The sequence below is a fragment of the Arvicanthis niloticus genome, chromosome 15 (assembly GCF_011762505.2).
Source record: "Arvicanthis niloticus isolate mArvNil1 chromosome 15, mArvNil1.pat.X, whole genome shotgun sequence".
NCBI lineage: Eukaryota > Metazoa > Chordata > Mammalia > Rodentia > Muridae > Arvicanthis > Arvicanthis niloticus.
Genome location: NC_047672.1, coordinates 9,645,228 through 9,666,512, shown reverse-complemented (window position 1 = coordinate 9,666,512; position 21,285 = coordinate 9,645,228). Strand labels below are relative to the sequence as shown.

The 21,285-nt window shown below is 45.3% G+C and overlaps 1 long non-coding RNA gene across 1 annotated transcript in view; it reads right to left on the bottom strand.

Annotated features, from left to right (window-relative positions):
• Positions 1-7,099: 7,099 nt before the first annotated feature.
• Positions 7,100-21,285, bottom strand: part of LOC143434509 (uncharacterized) — a 30,061-nt gene continuing 15,875 nt past the window's right edge. The window contains exons 2-3 of the long non-coding RNA XR_013104009.1: positions 12,023-12,181; positions 7,100-7,319 (exon numbers count right to left, since the gene is read on the bottom strand). This is a non-coding gene — a long non-coding RNA (uncharacterized LOC143434509). The remainder of the gene's footprint in view (positions 7,320-12,022; positions 12,182-21,285) is intronic.

Sequence of the window (21,285 nt, the reverse complement as noted above, 5' to 3'; positions counted from 1 at the left end):
TTTCTCTGGGGCCAATGTCTCTGTCTTCCAGTATCTGCACACTGGCTGATGCCACCCCTTTCCCAACTCAACCCTAGACCAAGCCTGGTGGGGAGAGTGAGCCAGAGCCAGGCACAGGATCATATCTCTCTGAGTCTTGGCTTCTTGGAGATCCCTGATTCAAATGCTTCCCAGATATTCTAGGGGTGGTCCTCAGGCACCAGTTCATACATGTTTTGGACTCTTCTTTGAAGCACCTCACCCCCTCCATCTCTACTACTGATGCAAGACCCTAGACGGCATCTGGGTCACCAGTGTCCACAGAAGAACACAAGTATTGACAGCATCTTTGCTCAAGGCAGGCAGTGTGAGGCAATGAACCTTGATGTATGGTACAGGCTGCTCTTGGCAGTGACCAGTGTCAATATCAGGGAAGGTGACATCCTAACAGCAGCTCTTTCAGACAGTCTTTCTTGCAGTCTTTCATAAAGGGACATGAGCTACTCAGACATCACTATGTGATATGCAGAGTCACCTTCTAATCCAGCCATGTCACTAGGGCCATGAACCCAGTATGTGAACCTAGTGTGCCTGCCCTGCCCTGTCTGTAAACAGGCTCCTGGCCAGTCTCCCTCCTGACCCAGCTTCCTGGAATGCACAAAGGCCATAGGTTTAATTCCAAGCACCACAAAAACAAATGCATCATGTTCTATACCCAGAAATGGGACAAACAGCTATGTTTGGACTCTGACTTAATTAGCTTTCCTATTGATGTGATAAAACACCATGGCCAAAAGCAACTCAGGGAGGAGGGGATTTATTACATCTCATAACTTCATCATCCAAGGAGGTCAGGAGGTAATGCAGAGGTCAAGGAATCATGCCGCTTACTGGCTTGCTCAGCCTGCTTGCTTTCTTTCTTCCTTTCTTTCTTTCTTTTTCTTTTTTTGTTTTCTTTGTTTGTTTGTTTGTTTGTTTTTCGAGACAGGGTTTCTCTGTGTAGTCCTGGCTGTTCTGGAACTCACTCTGTAGACCAGGCTGGCCTTGAACTCAGAAATCCACCTGCCTCTGCTTCCCGAGTGCTGGGATTAAAGGTGTTCAGCCTGCTTTCTTACAGCACCTAGGATCACCTGCCCAGGAATAACACCACCCACAGTGAGTTAGGCCCTCCTAAATCTATCATTAATTGATGAACTTGGCTCCTTGCTGATGTAGTGAGTGGCATGGTTAAGTAAAACAGTATCCCACAGACTTGCCTATAGGCCAGTCTGATGGAGGCCTTTTCTCAATTAAGATTCTCTCTTCCCAGATATGTCTGCATTTGTGTCAAGTTGTCAAAAACCAACCAGCACAGACCTCAAGGTGCTGAGTGGAAGCCTTAATCAGGGCAGAGGTAGGCTAAGGTGCCAGGTGACACAGTGTACCCCTCCATACAGAAAAATTTTCACTTCAGATGCTGAGGGTCGGGTGACTCTTCCAACAGAGTTAGACATTACAAGATGATTTAATTCTGACCAACAAAAGCTTGGGCCACTAATCAATACTATGAACCACCAGCAAGTCACAAACATTAAGGCTCTTCAGATCTACTTGAAAAATATTTAAGTCATCTAGGTTTTGGGAAATCACTCGGGGTCCTACACATTTCCACATACTTGGAGAAACCAGGCCACCCTCCAGATTCACTATGCCACTGACTACATCGGCAAGGAGCCAAGTTCGTCAAGAGACCAGTGAGTTCAGGTCCGGGCAAAACGTCCTCCTGACTCTGACATTTCTTGTTTCACAAAAGACAATCCTTATAAAGATACCACAGTTGTCTTCACTATATCAGACTTGAGGTGTAAAGGGCACCCCTCTGAGGTAACCTACACCATGGTAGAACTGACAGAAGCCAAGTCTGCCTGACTCTAAAGCCTGGCCCCTGGTCATAGGATTCTGCTTTTCTGAGATATGGGGAACCATAAGACCACATTTCTTTGGCAACAGGAAACAAAAGTATCGCAAGGGACAGCAAACATATGATTAGATTAGAGCGTCACACACTGTCGGTGGGGTCACGGCACAAACCAACTTGAGTAGCATCCAGAAGCACACTGCGTCGTCCAAATGAGTCACATGGCATTCAGTTTTCATCTGTGTGTTATGTATCTGTCCCGCCAGAGTGTGCACTGCATGAAGCAAGTATTCTATACCTTTATCCTGTTATCACGGGGCTTAGTACTGGCTTTTAAGAAACCTTTGTGGAATGAATTAATGAATGAGTGAATGACTGCATTTCAGTACTTTCTCCCTGGGGATATGTGGACACTGCCGTGCTCCTATTCATTTGCAAGAAGCAAGTGCCAGAAGTCAGACAACCCCAGCCACCAACTCCCCACACCTCTGCTTTGCACTCCGTGTCTCCAGTTGTCCAGCCTCACAGATTCTCAGGAGCATCAGGGAACAGGAGATAAACGTGCAGACTGGAGTGCTCCACCCCATGACCCCTGTGTGATCATCCAGGACAGAAGCTAAGCAGACAGGGACATCCAAAAGCTGAGTTGCCTTCCACTCATCCTGGCTGGTGGCCTCGCTCCTGCTCCCCCCCTCAGAGGAGAAGCCAAGCAGGCACAAAAACACCTGCTGTCTGAAAGTTGCTTGTAGCAGCTCCCAGGCTACCAACTCACTCATGTATACTCAGAGAAGACTCGGAAGCTGCCCTTGAGGCTGGGGGCCTTTGTGCCTTCCAGGCAGTAGTAAGAGACAAGGAGGTGCCACCACTTAAACAAAGTTGCCTAAGTTTTTATGATCATATCCAGCCTCCTAGTCACCTGTCCTCAGATTCACAGGAATCATGAGTCCCCAGCCCTCTTTCCAAATACTCCCTTTTCCCAGAGTCCCCCAAGAGAGCCTTGCCATCTGCCATCAGGTCCCACGACTTCATGATTGTCAAGGGGTGTTTTGGATTCACGAAGAGCTCACAGGCCATCCCTCAGCTCTGTTGGCACCACTGGCCTTGGAAGCCTCTCTCTGCAGGACCATGTGTTCCTCAACGCCGTTTGCCTTCTCTCTATGCTTACTTAATCCTAACAGGAACTCCTTCCCAACATCTAGTCTCTTGTCTCCCTTCGCAGTGCTGCTCAGAGACACCTTCCCCTTGCTGACTTGCTGGCCTGTTCTGTCCCAGTGACTGAGTGCTCAGCAGGCCCAGCTTCTAAGGCACAGTCACCTCCAGCTATACACTTGACCACACAGACACCACAGATGGCCTTTCCAAGCTACTTCCAAGGTGGGAATGGGGATTTGGATTTGAGAGAACTGAGCCAAAGAGCTCAGAACACCTTCCCCACTGGGTGCAGGAGCAGGTTCTAACCAGGACCTCGTTCTGTTTTGAGATACCAGCTTGCAGTCAGAGTCAACATCAAGAGGCCTTCATTCAGTGCAGTGTACTATAATGACATGCCTGGAACAAATAAATGTCCAAGATGGGTTTTGAGCCTAGAGTGATAAAAATAATCTAATTCGTTTTCTTGTCAGTCAACAAAATCTTTGACCTGACTGAGAATGCTGATGTGGGTACTGGTCTACAATGAGGAGAACTCACTCAGCTGAGTTCCTAACAGACACCGAAGGGTAAGATTGCAGTCTCTGGCAAAGAAGGGCACTGTCTGTCACAAACAATGGAGGTGGCCTTGGCATAGTTTCAGATGAATTGAGAGCAGCAGATGCCAGCATGTCCCCTTTGGGTGCTGTTGAATCCAGGGAGCAGTCTGGATTTGAATTAGGGAAAATGAACAGCAAAAGGCTGTAGTTGTCTCCGTGGGAACTGGTCATAAGCTAGGACATACTTAGCTCTGGCTGGCTGCATATTTAGGGCCAATGCGATTGCTAAAGGTGGTAGGATGGGGAGTAAGGGCCAGCACATGGCTGCAGTAATAGCCAGATGGTCGTGTGGCCTATTGGGCTGGGCCTTCTTTCCTATGTGTCGAGCCAACCCTAGACTGCTAGGCCCTGGCCAGTAGCACTCCAGGGAGCTACATCATACAGCTGGATAGTTCAAGCAAGGCAGAAGGACTGTACCCCTGTCAGAGTTGTGAGCCTGGTTTCATTCAATAGCCTGTAGGTTCTTGTCCATTAGTCATCCCTGACCACACATGAGATGGCAGAACAGCTCGCCTACCAGGTGAATGTACACTTTGAAGATGCACAGAACAAAGGATAAAGTCCTGTAGTAAGTTGTTAGGTACCAAGTCAGTCTGTATCCCTAGGCCTCAGATTTTACACAAGTAATTTACAATAAGTAACTGTTGTGTGACAAAACTCTTCCTGGAGAGACACAACAAACACATCTATTCACCCCAGGGTAGGGAACCCAGGACAGAACAAGGTACAAATACCACCAAAGTCCAACTTGATGAACCAATCAGTTTTATTGGGGTCCAGGAATAGGGGTGAGGGATTAGTTACAGGAGCAGAAATGCCTCAAGGACAGTTGCATTACTAAGGTCCCACTGTAGCATCAGTACAGCTCACAAAGCTGGGAACCTGCCCAGCCTGCAGGCAGCTCAACAGGTTGGAGTGTGTCCTTTCCAGGTGCCTTAGTTGATCTAAACCTCTTGCAGTCAGGCCAGCTGGCCTCTGTTTCCAAGCTGATGGTCTGAACTTAAGAGTCTTCTTTTTAGCTCTATTTGGCTGAGTGTGCTCTTTACAGCCCAGCTTCCTTCCATTTGAGAACTCTGAGCTTTTATTGTTTACTCTGGCAAGGAGGAACCCACTAAAGCTGGTCGGTTTTAGGGACTTCCTGAAGCTATCTTGAATTGTTTACCTTCCTGCTTAAGGAGCTTCCCTAAAGGGTAGAATGTTTCAATCTGGGAGGAAACTGTTACACAATGCTAACAGAAAAAAAAAAAATCAAGAGCAAAAAGATCCAGAGAGGCAATCATTGCACAGAAAATAAACATTTCCAATATGTGACAATGTGTTCAGCCTCTCTGGCCACCAGGAAACATCAAGACCTTATTCTTTCAAATTTGAGATTGAGGCTGTCAAGTAGTGGCACAGAGGTGCTGTTACATAGAACTGGTAGGAAGGGTCCAGCTACGTACACGAAAGGGCATTTGTGAGTCTCTGTCAGATCCTAGGTTCAAGCCCTCTGACCTCACCATCCCATTTCACAGAAGCCATCCTGATGAAATAGCTGCATGTTATAGATATGAGTGGTTGGTGCTGTCTTGCTTATAGTGCCTTAAAGGAAGAAAAGAATGAAAATACAAAGGGGAAAGAAAGAAAAAGATGGGGGGGGGGGGAATAAAGGGAGGAGTCAGAGCGTGAGAAGGAATACGCCCAGCGTGATAGAGGTGCAGGTAAGAAGGCTGCAATAAACAAAGGAAACGAAGCACAGAAGGGAGAGAAGCTGTCTGTTTATGAATAGTAAGTTGGTTGGCAAGGAGGGGGTCCATGGGTGCAGGGAGATCTCCGGGTTCTAATGCAGCCACAGTGCTGCTGCTACCCATGGCCAGTGGGAGAGAGTGAGCAGGACACAGTCCTTGCAGGACGGTATCAGAACAACACATGTTTTCATTTTTCTTAAGCAGGATAGAGTAGGAATCCAGGAGAGTGCACATTCAGCTGTGCCCAGCAGCTCTATGAAGCAGGAGGCAGAGGGTCTCCATTTCACTCTGTACCCCAGATACATAAATCTGTGGGTTTGCATTTCTGTATTATCATCTCTCTTCTCAGGTCCTAAGACACTGTCAGCATAACTCCGGGCTAGTGGAGGCTGCAGCTTGAGCAGAGTCTGAAGGAAGTTCAGTGAAGAGGTAGCCATGCGACATTACCAGTGCTCACCCAGTATCTCATGTGAACGTATAGCCCACAGGTCCTGAGTAGGGCATGGATGTCTGACCTGAACGCAGAGTTGGGATTGCAGAATCCCAGCAGAAGACAAGTCCCTCTGGACTTCAGGACAAATATGTCTCATAGGAGAGGGTGAGACTCAGGGCTAAGTGTAGTGGACCCAAGATCTAGGTTCCAGTGCTCTTTCCAGTGGTTGGGTGTCTGTATGAACTAAACCCTAAACAAGTTCAGGCTTCAAGTTGATTTCCTACCCAATGACACCTTGTTAAAGCTCTCCCACCTTATTCTTTGCCTTGCTCCCTGCTCTTCCTTCAAATCTGCTACTGTGTGCAGCTGAACTTTTTTTATTACTAACTTTTAAAAGGATTTAAGGTGCTTTGCCTGCATGTATGTACATGCCTTGTGTGCACTGCTAATAGAGAGGTCAGAACAGGGAGTTGGATACCTTGTTCTGTTCTCTTAGTGTCCATTTTATTCACTGGTGTCCAGGTCTTGAGCATTGAGTCCAATGCTTTCAGCTTGATTTGCCCTTGTTTTTCTAAAGACTTGATGGGAATCACTGGCGTTTACTTGGATCTCTGATTCTTAAGGCAGCAGCCATAGTCATAAGCTTCCCTCTGGGACTGACCTTCCTGTATCCCAAAGGGTTGTGCTGACTGTAGGGCTAAAGGTACAAGCCCACCAACCCCCCCAATCCCAGAACCTGAAACCCCATCAATCTCTGAGCCCCAAACCCCACCAATCCCTGAGCCCCAAACCCCACCCATCTTTGAGTTCAAAACCCCACCAATCCCTGGGCTCAAAATTCCACCAATCCCTGGGCTCAAAATCCCACCAATCCCTGGGCTCAAAATCCCACCAGTTTTCATCCTGGATATCTCCAGCCTGAAAAACTCTTCCACCAAGGAACCCTATTTAAGCCTGTCTCCTGCTCAGGTTCCCCCTGATCCTTACCTGAACAGAGGCAACCACCCTCTTCTTTCTCTCCCCAATAAATTTCTTGTGTGAAGTGTGTTGTGCCGTGTGACTTTGTGATATTCCTTGGATCCAGACTGCCAGGATAACTCTCCCTTCAGAGTTGTAACACTTCATAAGGGAAATCTTCTCCCTTAGAGCTGTAACACCTCCACAGGGGAAGCCTTCCCCCTCAGAGCCACAACACCTCCATTGGGGAACCTCCCAACACCTCCAGAGAGGTAACACTTGCATAGGGGAAGCCTCCCCCTCAGTTGTAATGCTTATACTGACGTTTTCTTTGATTCCAAAGACTTCAAAATCCCTTTCTTGGTTTATTCAAATATATTATGGCCATCCAAAAGTGCACTTGGCAGCTGGGACAGGGGATGGAGTTGGGGGGGGGGGATGGGACTGGCTCAGAGGATACAGGTGCTTGCTGTGCACATCAGATGATCTAAGCTCGATCCCAGGAATCCATGTAAAGGTAGGAGAGAGAATCAACTCCACAAAGTTGCTCCTTGATTTCTGCATCTATTCCATGGCATCTGTGCATGCAAACACACATACACCCAGTAATAATAAACAAAATTGTAAGCCAGGTGGTGCACATCTTAAATCCCAGCACTCAAGAGGCAGAGGCAAGCAGATCTCTGAGTTCAAGGACATGTTGGTCTATAGAATGAGTTCCAAAGAATAGCCATGTTTACACAGAGAAATAATAATAATAGAGAGCACTGGTTCCTTCCGATCTGGGCCCAGGAACTGAGCAGGTCTGGGCCCATGAACTGAGCAGATTCAAGACAGCAGCTCTGCCTCCAATCACACACAACCCAGAGGAAGTGGGGCTCCCAGGAACTCTAACCCGGGCAGTATCTTAGGTAAGCAGACAGCAACTTTCACCCCAAACAGGGAGTAACTGGGACCCACAAGGACCCAGGAAGTCACTCCTGGCCCGGAGCACTGGTTCCTTCCGGTCTGGGCCAGAGCACTGAGCAGATCTTGGGCGGCAGCTCTGCCCCCAATCTCTAAGAACCCAGAGGAAACGGGGCTCCCAGAGCTCTAACCTGGGCAGCATCCTGTCTGCGCTTGAGCACTGAGCAGATTTTGAGCCCCAGCGCTTACCCCGGTAGTTACACCCACCCCACAAAGTTCTGATACAACCAAGATAATAGGAAAGACAGGCTCCAGTCAGGGACAGGGCAGGTAGCACTAAGGAGATACAGATGGCAAAAGGCAAGCGCAAGAACATAAGCATCAGTAACCCAGGGTACTTGGCATCATTAGAACCTAGTTCTCCCACACTAGAAAGTCCCGAATTCCCCATGTCACCAGGAAAGCAAGATTCAGATTTAAAATCACTTCTAATGATGATGATAGAGGACTTTAAAAAGGACATAAATAACGCTCTCAAAGAATTTGAGAACACAGGTAAACAGGTAGAAGCCCTTAAAGAGGAAACACAAAAATCCCTTATAGAATTATAAGAGAACACAACCAAACAGGTGAAGGAATTGAACAAAACCATCCAGGACATAAAAATTGAAGTAGAAACAATCAAGAAATCACAAAGGGAGACTACACTGGAGATAGAAAACCTAGGAAAGAAATCAGGAGTCATAGATACAAGCATCACCAACAGAATACAAGAGATAGAAGAGAGAATCTCAGGTGCAGAAGATACCATAGAAAATATCAACACAACTGTCAAAGAAAATACAAAATGCAAAAAGTTCTTAACACAAAATATCCAGGAAATCCAGGACACAATGAGGAGACCAAACCTAAGGATAATAGGTATAGATGAGAGTGAAGATTCCCAACTTAAAGGGCCAATAAATATCTTCAACAAAATTATAGAAGAAAATTTCCCTAATCTAAAGAAAGAGATGCCCATAAACATACAAGAAGCCTAATGAATGCCAAATAGACTAGACCAGAAAAAAATACCTCCCGTCACATAATAATCAAAACACCAAGTACACAAAACAAAGAAAGAATATTAAATGCAGTAAGGGAGAAAGGCCAAGTAACATATAAAGGCAGACCTATCAGAATTACACTAGACTTCTCACCAGATACTACAAAAGCTAGAAGATGCTGGACAGATGTCATACAAACCCTAAGAGAACACAAATGCCAGCCCAGGCTACTATACCCAACAAAACTCTCAATTACCGTAGATGGAGAAATCAAGATATTCCATGACAAAACCAAATTTACACAATATCTCTCCACAAACCCAGCATTACAAAGGATAATAGGAAAGTTTCAATACAAGGAGGGAAATTATACCCTAGAAAGAGCAAGAAAGTAACCCTCTTCCAACAAATCCAAAAGAAGATAGTCACACAAAGATAACTTCACCTCTAATAACAAAAATAACAGGAGACAACAATCACTGTTCCTTAATATCTCTTAACATCAATGGACTCAGTTCCCCAATTAAAAGACATAGGCTAATGGACTGGATACATAAACGGGACCCAGCATTTTGCTGCATACAGGAACCCCACCTCAGTGCAAAACAGACTCTACCTTAGAGTAAAAGGCTGGAAAACAATTTTTCAAGCAAATGGCCCTAAGAAACAAGCTGGAGTAGCCATTCTAAAATCTCCAGCCTGAGAGCACAAAGGGGGTGACTCATGGCTCCACCTGTATAGGTAGTTGAGGGTGGCCTTGCCAGGCATCAGTGGAAGTGGAGAGCCTTGGTACCTGAAAGTTTGGATTTTCCTAGTGTTGGGAAATTGCAAGAGCAGGGAGGCAGGAATGAGAGGATGGTGGGAGCACACCCTCATAGTAATTGGAGGCGGGGGGGGGGGAGAATGGGGTAAGGGTTTAGGCATCAGTGGAAGTGGGGGGCCTAGGTGCCTGAAAGTTTGGATTCCCTGATGTTGGGAAATTTGAGAGCAGGAAGGCAAAAATGGAGGATGGTGGGAGCACACCCTCATAGAAACTCCCAGAATTATATGGATTAGACATGACAGACGCAGGCCGCCAGAAGACTAGAATCCAGAATTCAAACAAAAAATTATCTTGATACTAAAATTTGTTTTGAGAATTGTATATTGCAGAATACATAGCCTTGGTGTATCTACTCATCAGACAAGCTGAGCAGACCTGCTCGAACCTCTGATGTCCTGGAATTCCAGCTGGATGCAGTGAAGACACAGTGTAAGAGGCTTATCAATTTACTCTTCCCCCAACCCCTCTTCTAATATCTCAACACCCATAATCAGCTTGAAGAAGTTAATGAAGAGTCGGCGCCCCTATTCCCTGGGCTTGGGGACTGAGGTGGTTAATATTGGGCTGTCTTTCTAGGGAAAAGTAGTAGTTTTGGTGGAACAGGGAGGATTAGCTGGGATTTATTGCATAGCCATAACCTACTGGTAGAAACATGTATAATTGTTATTAAGATGAAGTTATAATTTCTTAAATGGTACAAAATTTACTTTGATTTCAAATGTAAGGTTTTCATTGGTACTAGCTTCTTATTAATATAAAAGTGAGATGAAATTGTTACTATCATAGGCATTGTGCCTGTATAACACATTTAGGAATACAAGGCTTAGACCCAGTCCTTCTTTAACTTTTTTTAACTTATTTGAGATGGTTAGCCTGTGAGTTAAGGGCCTATAGCAAATTCATGGCTTTGAGGTTATTGTTAGGGTGTTATCTATATTTTCTTTAGAAATAGCTGAGAGGAGTTAACAGACAACTGTCTAGATTGCCTTACATAAATAGTTGGTTTTCAAAACATCACAAATCCACAGAATTGATGTTACAAACATTTCTGTATTAATGTTCATTTTGATTAGAGACCTGTCTGCTCCTGACAGCTTCCTGTCTTGGAATCTAAGAAGAAACTGAGCATCTTTGGCGTTATTCCAATTGTGGTTAGTCAGCCACTAGGCAAGAATTGCCTCTTTCCATCTACAGACAAATCACTGTCCAGAAAAGGACACACTTGCAGAATAGTTGACTGATTATATCTTCCAAGACAGAGTAATCAGCCCTTAATAATTCTGCATCACTAGGTCTGTCAGATGATCCTGGGCCAGAAGGCTGAAGATCAGATGCTCCAATGTTCTATAGTATAGGGACTGTCCAGGTGTTCAGCAGTCTTTATAAATTGGCTTTGTTTTAGAAGCTATGCTTTGTGCTTTCCATAATTTCAGTTAACTCAGTCATTCTGGATTTCTGATGGGGTTGAAAACTTATAGTCTTATAGCCAATCCTTGCTATTTACTTTGAGAGAAAAGATTTGAGAGGATGGTTTTCAGCTGACATTCATTCTAAAGCCAAGGGGAAAAAAAAAAGCCAGGTTCAGAACTAAGTCTTTTATTTAGGAGAGATGACAGAGGTTCTGCTTAGTCAACAAAATGATGGACTGGGCATTAGGTCTATCTTGTACCTTACTGACATAAATTGGTATAGTTATGCTCTAATTGTATTTTAAGAGAAAAGTTTTATTTTAACAGGAAGGGTGATATGTAGGAGGAGCTAAGGTGGGAGGAGTAAGGAGAGGAGGAGTAAGGAGAGGAGGAGGAGTAAGGAGAGGAGGAGCTAGGTGATGAGAGAGAAAGAGAGAGGGGGGTCAGACATGGAGGCAGATGTTCACATGTCTCCGCTAGTCAAAGATAGTTAATATATCTAGGTTGGGTATTAGGTTTCACTTCTGATTGATATTGAGCATTACCAAATTTATAAAGCCTTTGGTTAACATTTAAAAAAATGTATAAAAGCAAAAAGGAGAAGGGGGTATGGGATAGGGGTTTTCTAGGGAGGGGAAATGGGGAAAGGGGATGGCATCTGAAATGTAAATAAAATATCAAAAAATAAAGTATAAATACAAAGAAAAAAAGAAAAAAGAAATAATAATAATAATAATAATAATAATAATAATAATAATTTAAAATGCAGTTTTCAATTTCTGTATATTTCTATTGTTTCTCTTGCTTGTGCTATTCAGTTCTAGTCTGATTTCACTGTGATCTGATAAGGCAAAATGTGCTGTATTCCGAAGTGGAAACTTAAGGGTTTTTTGGAAAGTCAGTTGGATGGTATTTTGCTGGGACAACACTGGAAGGAACATTCAGCTGAGGTGGGCACAGGTGAAAGACTAAGGCAGACTCATGAAGGAACATTTTGCTGAAGCAGACACAGGAGAGAGGATGTTCTGATAAATCAAGCACATGAAAGGTTACGTGATGAAGGATTCTTTGCTAATGACACGCATGCATTGGTTCACCTTTCATTGCACAGTTGAGCTGCATTTGTGGGGAGTCCATAGAGAGAAACGCACCAAAAAACTTCTGGTGGTGTGCTGCAGTTTCTTGCTGCTTCTGTGGACTTGGGCTGAATGGCGGAATGATGTCAGCTGAGACAGATGCACGTGCTGAGGCAAGACCTGTGGAGAACACATGATGTTTGAAGGGTATAAATAGGACTCAACAGACAGTGACAGAAGCTGAGCCAGGCTTGCTTTTATAGAGCTAACTGCAATGCTGATCTTACTGGGAGAGGCACAGCTGAGAACTTCTCCTGGCATTGCTGTTGGCCCTTGTCCCTCCCGCTGACTCTGCCTGAGGCCTGGCTGTCTCTACTGGATAGTGCCACCGCTGCTGATTCGTGTTTGCTATCCCGACTCTACAGAACTGGACTGCTGGTGTATCTGTGAAGTGTTTGCGAGTGAACTGAGCTGCCACTGCTAACCTGTGAACCGAACTGTTGTTTCCAGACAACAAATAGCCTTTCTAAACAAGTCTACTTCCCCTGCCCTCATATCCTTTCTTTTCCACTACCTCTGGTGGGTGGTGGGCTACAGGTGAGATTAAAGTGTTGAAGAACCATCATTTAAAAATAAGGCTTGAAAAAAAAATCAAAGTTACAATGTTCTCTTGTAATTGTGAAGACTTGTGGAATATGCTAAGACATGCTCCACCTTAGACAAGGTTGCATGGCCTGCTGTGAAGAATGCGTCCTGCACACTGTTTGGATGGATACTTCTTCTGCTGTTATTTGGAAGTCTTTTTAGCCACTCTCTCACATGAGAGCTCAGTCTTCAGTCCATGTGGAAAAGGGGAGAGAAACTGATGAAACAAAAACAAACCAAGCCAGATATAGAAATCGACTTTAGATAAATAAAAGCCAATATATTCAGTATACCATGAATGACGATAGCAAAAAAAGTGGTAAAAATAATATTTAAAGTGAGCCGAGAGGTTAACGTTTTATTAAGGGGACTGGAAAGACGACTCGGTGATTAAGAGCACTTGCTGCTCTAGCAGAGGAGCTGCATTCAGTTTCCCACACCCGCACAACCGTGTGTAACTCCAGTTCCAGGGGATCTGACACTGGCCTCTGACCTCCACAGGCATCAAGCATACGTGTAGTGTGCTTACGTACATGCACGCAAAACACACAGAATAAAATGAATATATCTAATTAAAATGTATTAGTATAAAAGTAGAAATTACAGTTGAATAAAATAAAGGGGAAAAAGAAAGAAGAATTTAAGGTGAATAAGAAGAAAATAACCAGGAGACAGGAGAAGAATTAGGAAGAGAAAAGGCCAAGAAGTTGCTTTTCTCCTTATATATTTCATAATATAGATAAACACAAAAGCTGAGGAGCTTGCTTAGTTGGTAAGGTGTTTGTCCTGCAAGCATGAGAAGCTCAGTCTGATCCCCAGAGATTTCTGGGCATCATAAAAAGCAGACAGGTACTTGGAATCCCAGCTCTGGGGAGGTGGAGACAGGCATATTACTATGGCTAGCTGACCAGCCAGCCCAGCCTAAGTGGTGCGTACCAACATAGCAAGAGACTGTCTCAGATTAAAGGGCAGAGACCACCTGAAGAAGGATGTCCAAGGCTGTCCTTTGGCCTCTATGTACTTATACACTCTTGTGCACCTGTACATGCGTACACACACACACACACACACACACACACACACGAATGGTAAGAGAGGCCAGAGAGATGGCTTGCCAGCGGAGAGTGACTACTGCTCTTGCAGAAGATCTGGGATCAGTTCCCAGTCTTCAGGGTGAGGCAGCCCGTAACTGTCTGTAATGCCAGCTCCAACTCTGCCTTCTGACCTCAGAGAGCATTGTGATCATGCACACAGCACACACTCAGACACACTCTTAAGAGACACAGTTTAAATAAATAAAAATCTCAAAATCGACACTAGTGAGAGTATAGTAAAAGAAGAAAGAAGGAAAAACACGAGGACAAAAGAAAGAAAAGAATGAGAGCGACTGCCTTCTCACCCTGCAGTTTTGGCGTCTGCTGGGTGGAAGCTGAAATTGGATGGAAGTGAGGCTCGTTTTGCTTTGTTCAAACTAGTGCCGAATCAGAGTGGTCAAGGGTTACTTGTCCAACAGTGGTGTAATCTCTTTAGGGACTTTTGTTCTTTATGTACCAGACTCTGCTTTGACTGATTGACCTTTTCATTAGATCAGCTAGTGTCCAGACTAAAGGGTGGTCCCCCCCAACCCCGGCTGTGTTGGGTGTGGGGGAGGTAGGTGGAACACTGTGATGTGTTACTGGAGGACTTGTCTCAGTGCTTCTGATTCTGCTGGGTAGTAAATGCCTCGGAGGGACACGACCGTAGGGAAAACACATTTGTCCTCCGTTTAGAGTTCTCTGTTCTCCAAGTGGAAAAGCACAGGGCAGAAGAAGGTGTGGACTTCGAGCTGCCTCCTGACCTCTGGGTTAGGGCTGTCGTACTCCGCCACTATCCTGCTCCTTGCCAAAGTGTACAGAGAACCAACAGCCATGCACAGCACAGCCAAAGTCTTCTACTACCTGAGTTTTATGATGTGCCCTTGCCAAGCCCTTCACCAATCTACGACGGCCACCTTCCCTTCAGAGACTGGGAAGGCAGCTGACCTATGATTGCTTGTTGTAAGGTCCCAGAGTAGTTCAGTCTTGAATAACGACCGCTCTAAGACACAGTGGATCTCTTTTCCAGGGATAATTCATCAGAATGTGTCACCAATGTAAAAGCTCCAGGCTTGTCCAGTGGCTGGTATTACTAGTCGTCTTCTTCTTCTTCTTCTTCTTCTTCTTCTTCTTCTTCTTCTTCTTCTTCTTCTTCTTCTTCTTCTTCTTCTTCTTTTTCTTTTCTTCTTCTTTTAATCAATACCACTTGGATTATCTTTGGGATGCAGTTTCTGCTTCCGCTAGCTGGTGGGTCATGCAGAGGGAGCCTTTGCTTCTTTCTTCCGTGGGAATAGAGTCTGTTCTTTGCTATCTAGACTGCTCACATTCACATCCCGTCTAATCCAGTGCCTGACCCCAGAGGTCTGATAACGGTCTTTAGAACTCCCCACTCCCCATCCTTTGGAGTCCTCACTCCAGATCCCTGTGGGTCCAAGTTTGATGCTTCAGACAAGCACTCCAGCTTGAGTAATCACCGACCCTCACTTAAGCTCTTCCTACCCCTGAGTCTGCAGAGCCCAGCCCCCTTCCTCTGTTAGGAGACATCACAGGTATGTTACTGTAGGTGGTATTGCTTTTATTCTCATCTCTGGTTTCTCCAGAGATTAAGAAAGCAAAGGCTGTCAGAAGAGCCGCACGTTATATTCTATGTGGTGTGGCAAATCACCATGAATTCAACAACCTACAGAACACACTTGTGACCTCACAACTCCTGAGCATCAGGAACCTGGGGGTGTCTAAGATCCTCTGCATCAGGTGTTTCCTGAAGCTTCCTCAAGGGATCAGCCAAGCCAGGGTCTGATGTGAGGTTCAGCTGAGCAAGGATCAGTTTCCAAATTACCCAGTGGCTAGTGAGGAACTTGGTCTCTTATGGGCTCTTGGGCTGGAGTTCCATTATGCTCTGAGCTGTGTGTTTCCTTCCAGCTTCACCAGCACCTGTGAGCAGAGCCAGTAGCTGAACCCACAAGTGAAATCGAGGCTAGACCTCTTGTAACAAATTCGGGAGTGACTCCACCTCCTTTACCACCTTGGTGGGGTGGAAGCATGTTGCCACACCCACCACATTCAAAGCAAAGCTCTACACAGGCTTGAGTACCTGGAAGAGCAGCCTCAGGCTATTGGAATTAGCCCCACGGGAAGCCAGGCTTCGTACCTAGACCCTTACTAACTGTGTCCTGCTCTGGCCTACCCCAAATGGTAACATTGGTATTGTTTACCTCACATAAAACCTTTTTTTCTTTTTAACCCAGAGATGCTGAGTGATCTTCCTTTAGGGAAGAAAAAAAAAAAAATCAAGAAAAGATAGCAAGAAAAAAAAATCAGCATGCTTTCCAAAACAGAGCTATCCAAAACCCAGTAGCAAAAGCGAGACAGAAGAATGTGGTGGCACCGCTTATGAAGGCAGCTGATGGCACCTTTGAACCCAGCCCTCTAACTCAGACACTGGGCACAGTCCTGCAAACTGTCATTCCGGGGAGTGATATGGATCTGAGGACCAGGAGACAGGCAGCATGCACCCCACCAACATTCTGTGTGAGTCATTTTCCTGGATGTTTGGGTGGACACAAACCGAGACCAGACTAAAGAAAGTTTCCTTTCAGTGGCAGCTAGAAAACAATAATCTTCTGTTTGTCATGACTACTATTCCTCTACTCTTGGCTGCTTCTGCCAGGGATGGTTACCTGCCAGGGGGCTCCCAATCAGCTTGCAGGAAGTCTCAGGCTCTGTCGCCTGCATCCTAGGTTGGCCACTGTTGCATTCCTCAGAAGGTCGCTTTTATTTCTCCAACCCCAGTTATCTCTTCATCTGATACATTGAGTCTTAGCTTGACTCGAGAGCTAGTAAGTTATTTATGGAGCGCTCATTAGAGAGCAGATGCCCCTCTGAGCTGACAGGAATCCGCATAGATATACAGTCACATAGATGCCAAGAATACATAAGGACCAAGAGCACAGCCCCAAAGTCAGAGAGACACAGTTTGGCAGTGGCCTTTACTTTGGCACAAGGATGCCACTTCCTGAACTCTTCCCTCTCCTATAATGAGGAAATGACTTCTCTACTTTGCAAGACAGTTGCAAAGATTAAATGATTTCATTCCAGGGCAGCTCTTAACACCCTGCCCCTAGCAAATACCTAACACCTCAGCACCCCCAGTGTGTGGAGAGCTCTGTGAAGGCTGGCCATGTCTATGTCAGCTTCACATCCTCAATACCCCATACAAGGCCGGGCAGGTGGTGAGTACTTCATAGACAGTAGTCACATGGGTTAATGAGTGAACCAGTACTATGGTGGTTAATGACTGAAATGGTTATCTGGTCTAACTTTCCCAGGAGGCCAAAGATCTCACAGTGCTACCTAGCTCAGATCCAAAGTCCACTTTGTCTGGTAGGTGACAAGTCTGACCATTTAGCTCAGCGTTTGGCTGCATCTTGAAGGGTTAAATTTGATTTGCCTGAGACTGTAGAATAAATCTGGTTACAAGGTTGGCGTGGTTACAGGGGTGTGCTCAAATTCTTAGACTCTCAGCTCTTTATCCCCACTGGTTCAGCATATTGAGACAGCCCCATCTTGATTTAGCAAGCAAGGGGAAGTCCCTGTGGACTCCAGAGCTGGGATAGAGAGGACTTTCTCTTTTCTTCCTTCCTTTCTTTCTCTTTAATTTTTAGTCTTCTCTCTTACATTGTATCCCGACAGCAATTTCCTGTCCCTCCCAGAGGTCGTATGTCAATCTGTCTTCCCCTAGCCCCCTTCCCTTTCCCCATAGATCTATTCCTCCTCTGTTTTCCAAAAAAAAAAAAAAAGCGATCAGGTCTCCCTGGGATATCCACTAAACATGGCCTATCAAGACACAGTAAGACTAGGCACAAACCCTCATATCAAGGCTAAATGAGATGACCCAGTAAGAGGGAAAAGGTTCCACACACAGGCAGAAGAGTCAGAGACACCCCGACTCCCACTACTGGGAGCCCCACAAGGACACCAAACTACACAATCATAAGATATGTACAGAGGACCTAGCTTAGACTCATACAGGGTGTTAGCATTTTGTCTAAGCTCCACCCCGGTTACCTGGCAACAGCCAGGTGTGCCTGACTCACTATAAAAGGAGCTGCTTGCCCCCTCCCCTCTCTCTTGCTCTTGCCTTCATCCCCCCCCCCATCCTCTAGCCCCTTCTCCATTCCCCTCCCCCTCTATCTCCACATGCTTATGGCTGGCCTCCATTCCTCCATTTCTCTGCTCTCTTTCTGTCTCTCTCTGCCTTTCTCTGTCTCTACTACCCTCTTAACTCCCCTCCCCATGCCCTGGCTGGCCCCTCAGGGGGAAGGGATGGCTCAGCATGGGCCTGCCAAGGCACCCCTTCCCCACACCTCACCACACATCTACCAAAGCATATCTCCTCTTCTCTTTATCTTTTTATAAACACATCCCATCACTTCAGTCTCTGTGAGGCCCATGAGGCCTGCTTAGTTGACTCTGAGGGTTGTGTTTTCATGCTGTTCTCAACCCCTCTGCTTCCTACCGTCCTATGGGAGGGTTTTTAAATTACTCATGACCATGTTGGTGCTAGCAGCAGAACACGAGACATCTGCCTGACACTTCTTAGTCTCATGCGACCAGACATCCTTGCAGAGTTTGTCAAGCATTCCAGGAGTGATTTTCTCTGTATACCAGCTACTCAGCATGGCCAGCAGCCATTCCCAGGACAGGGGAACAAATCTCAACCTCGGCCTCATAGTCATGTGACCTTGAACAAGACATTCCAATTGTGTTTACATCAAAAAGTTGTAAACTAATACCTTGTAAGGACCTAATCACATCTGTATGATAAAAGGGTACCTTGCCTAGTACATTTCCCAGTCTCTTACTTTGTGTACATTGTCTAGTTGGGGGCCTCTATGTTAACTGCTATCTATTAGAAGTATGATGGAAGATACTTCTCCATTGCGGTGATGCTCTCTGGCAGCATACAGCTCTATCCAGCTCTATGAGTGCTAGTCAGTGGAAGTAAAACTTCCAGCTGAATACATCGTGATTTCTCCAGGTTTTATAGCATAAATATGTATATGGCAAAAGGGTCTTACCATCGAGTTCTGAAGGGTCAGCAATAGCATTGGTGGTAGTATGTAATGTTTGGGAGGGCCTTTGTTGAATAACTCAAAAAGATGTAACCGATTTCTGGTGTTGGGGATTTTATTTGGTAGTATATAATGCCCAGCTGGGTTATTGTCTTTCCCATTACATGGTAGCTCCATTTAAGTACCTTTCATATACGTATATATTTCAATGTCTTCGTCCTTAATCATGCTGTTAAAACCATAAGAAGAAAGCGTATGACACAAGTACACACTTTACAATCCCCGAGACAACGCAAATAGGTTTATGAAATGAACTGGCTCTGAGTATAAATGTTCTGAGATAGTTGAGGATTGATGGGGACAGGAGAGCCAAAGCAGGGTCATCCAGACAGCACACGGTCTTCATGGTGTCTCCGGTTGCCTTGGAGGTAGTTCACCCAGAGAATGTGTCCTGAGACAAAGGACAGAAAAGTTCAAGTAGACAAACTTCACTTCATTCATTTACTCATTACTTTATGACTTTACGGAATGTGTGCTAAAGGCATACTCTACGCTAGGTGCTGTTTGATGCTGGAGATGTGAGTGGAGTAAAGTCAGACACTGTCTGTGCTCCTCGATGCTCACAGTGCACTGAACACTGCACATCAAGTAATCATTTGCCAAAGTCACAGCTCTTGAGTTCCATCTCCAACCAGATTTATTTTCTGTGCCAACATCTTTGGCTCCAAATCTTAGTCTTGTAATCTGGCTGTTGACCTGATGTATTTCCATTCTGACTCATCTGGTTCAACCAGATTCTGACACAATGATATCAAAAGCCTGTCAACAGATGGTATTTGGTGGGGTTTTTTGTTTGTTTGTTTGTTTTTGGTTAGTTAGTTGGTTGGTTGTGTTTTTTTTTTTTTTTTTTATTTTATAGGATTTTCCTTGATAGGATTGTGGCTGGATTTGATCATTGGTAACTTGCACATTCGACTAACTGGTGGAGGTTTTTTTAATTGGTCTAATCCAGTATTCTTCCTCATTATTGTTAATTACCCAATGTGCCTGGGAGGCCAGGCGAATGCCTGGAAGATGATCTAATGCCAAGGCTGAATCACACTCAGATTCGAGAAAACCTGTCCTGGGAGGTGGGCCGATCCTGAATTCTCTATTCTGCTGTGCAGGACTTTGGCATTTAGAGGTTTGAGAAAACAGAATCAGATCCCGACAACTGTGGAGCTGTTTCTGATCCTAAACAACCTTTTACCCTGGATCTTAAGCTTAGTGTGTTTATTATGAAAACTGATTTTGGGGAAATCTCTCAATGTCTGGTGTTTGGTGTGGTTTTTGTGGTGCTGGGGGCTGAATGGATAGCCTTGCACATACTGGACAGAAGTGGGGCTGCTGAGCTCCGACAAAGCCCCAAACTCTCATTCAAACTTGTTTCAAGGTAGGCGCACTGAGTCTAGCAAGCTATTTCAAGGAGCTGTGACTCTCATGAAAGAAAGGAGAAAGGAGAAGGGAAGACAAATGGAAAGACCTTAGCAACAAAACTGTGACTATTGGGAAACATGGCGTTTGCAGCACGCTTGAACAGAAAGCTAGATGCTCTCTCCCCGGGATGCTCGCTCCTGCTATGCTTTTTTTACAGGTCCATTTACACTGAAGTCCAAGCTAACTTTATGCTTCAAAAGCTCGGCATTTGGGAAGACACATGGACCGTTTGCTCTGAGCGAGTGGCAACAGCTACTCTTCCCCCAGAGCTGGCTCAGAGAACGTTTTTGAAACCCAGACTGTCATGATTGCTGGCACATAGAATGTGTGGAATGAAAGAGTGCTTTCAATAAAAGAAGAAAAGGATATATATATATCTCAACAGTAAACCCACACAGTTGGTTCTTTTGGTGAATGTCAAGTTTTCCTCACCAACCTCACACAACCAGCATCACTTCCTCTTGCTCAGGTATTCCCCATGGAAAAGCATGCTATTTATGAAGTCTCAGTCATTTGTGAAGACACAAACTAGACTGGGCTGAGTTACCCCACCAACATAGCCCATGCTTCCTCCTCAGGCCCAGCTCTGCCCTTCCTCTTGGCAGGGATCCTCCTATACTGTGATATTCAGCCTTGGCCTTGTCCCCAGGTTGCCTGGTCTGGCCCACCTTAGAATGAGAGGCAGTGGAGGAGGGGAACTGGAATACCTGAATGTTTGATGGCTTTCGATCTGGCCTCAGAAAGCTTTGATTTCAAATTTCAAATCTACTTTGTCCTAGGTGAGGCTCGGCCTCCAGATCTATGGAAGTCTTGATAATAATCTGAACTTATGATGCCGTTTCGATTGTTTTCGTGCTGAGGGTTGAACTCGGGATCTTACACACAACGACAAGCACTCTATCACTGAGAGCTGCACCCCCAGCCTCACACGAGCTTATTAAAAATCACGATGAGGGACTAGAGAGATGGCTCAGTGGTTAAGAGAACTGGCTGCTCTTCCAGAGCATCTGGGTTC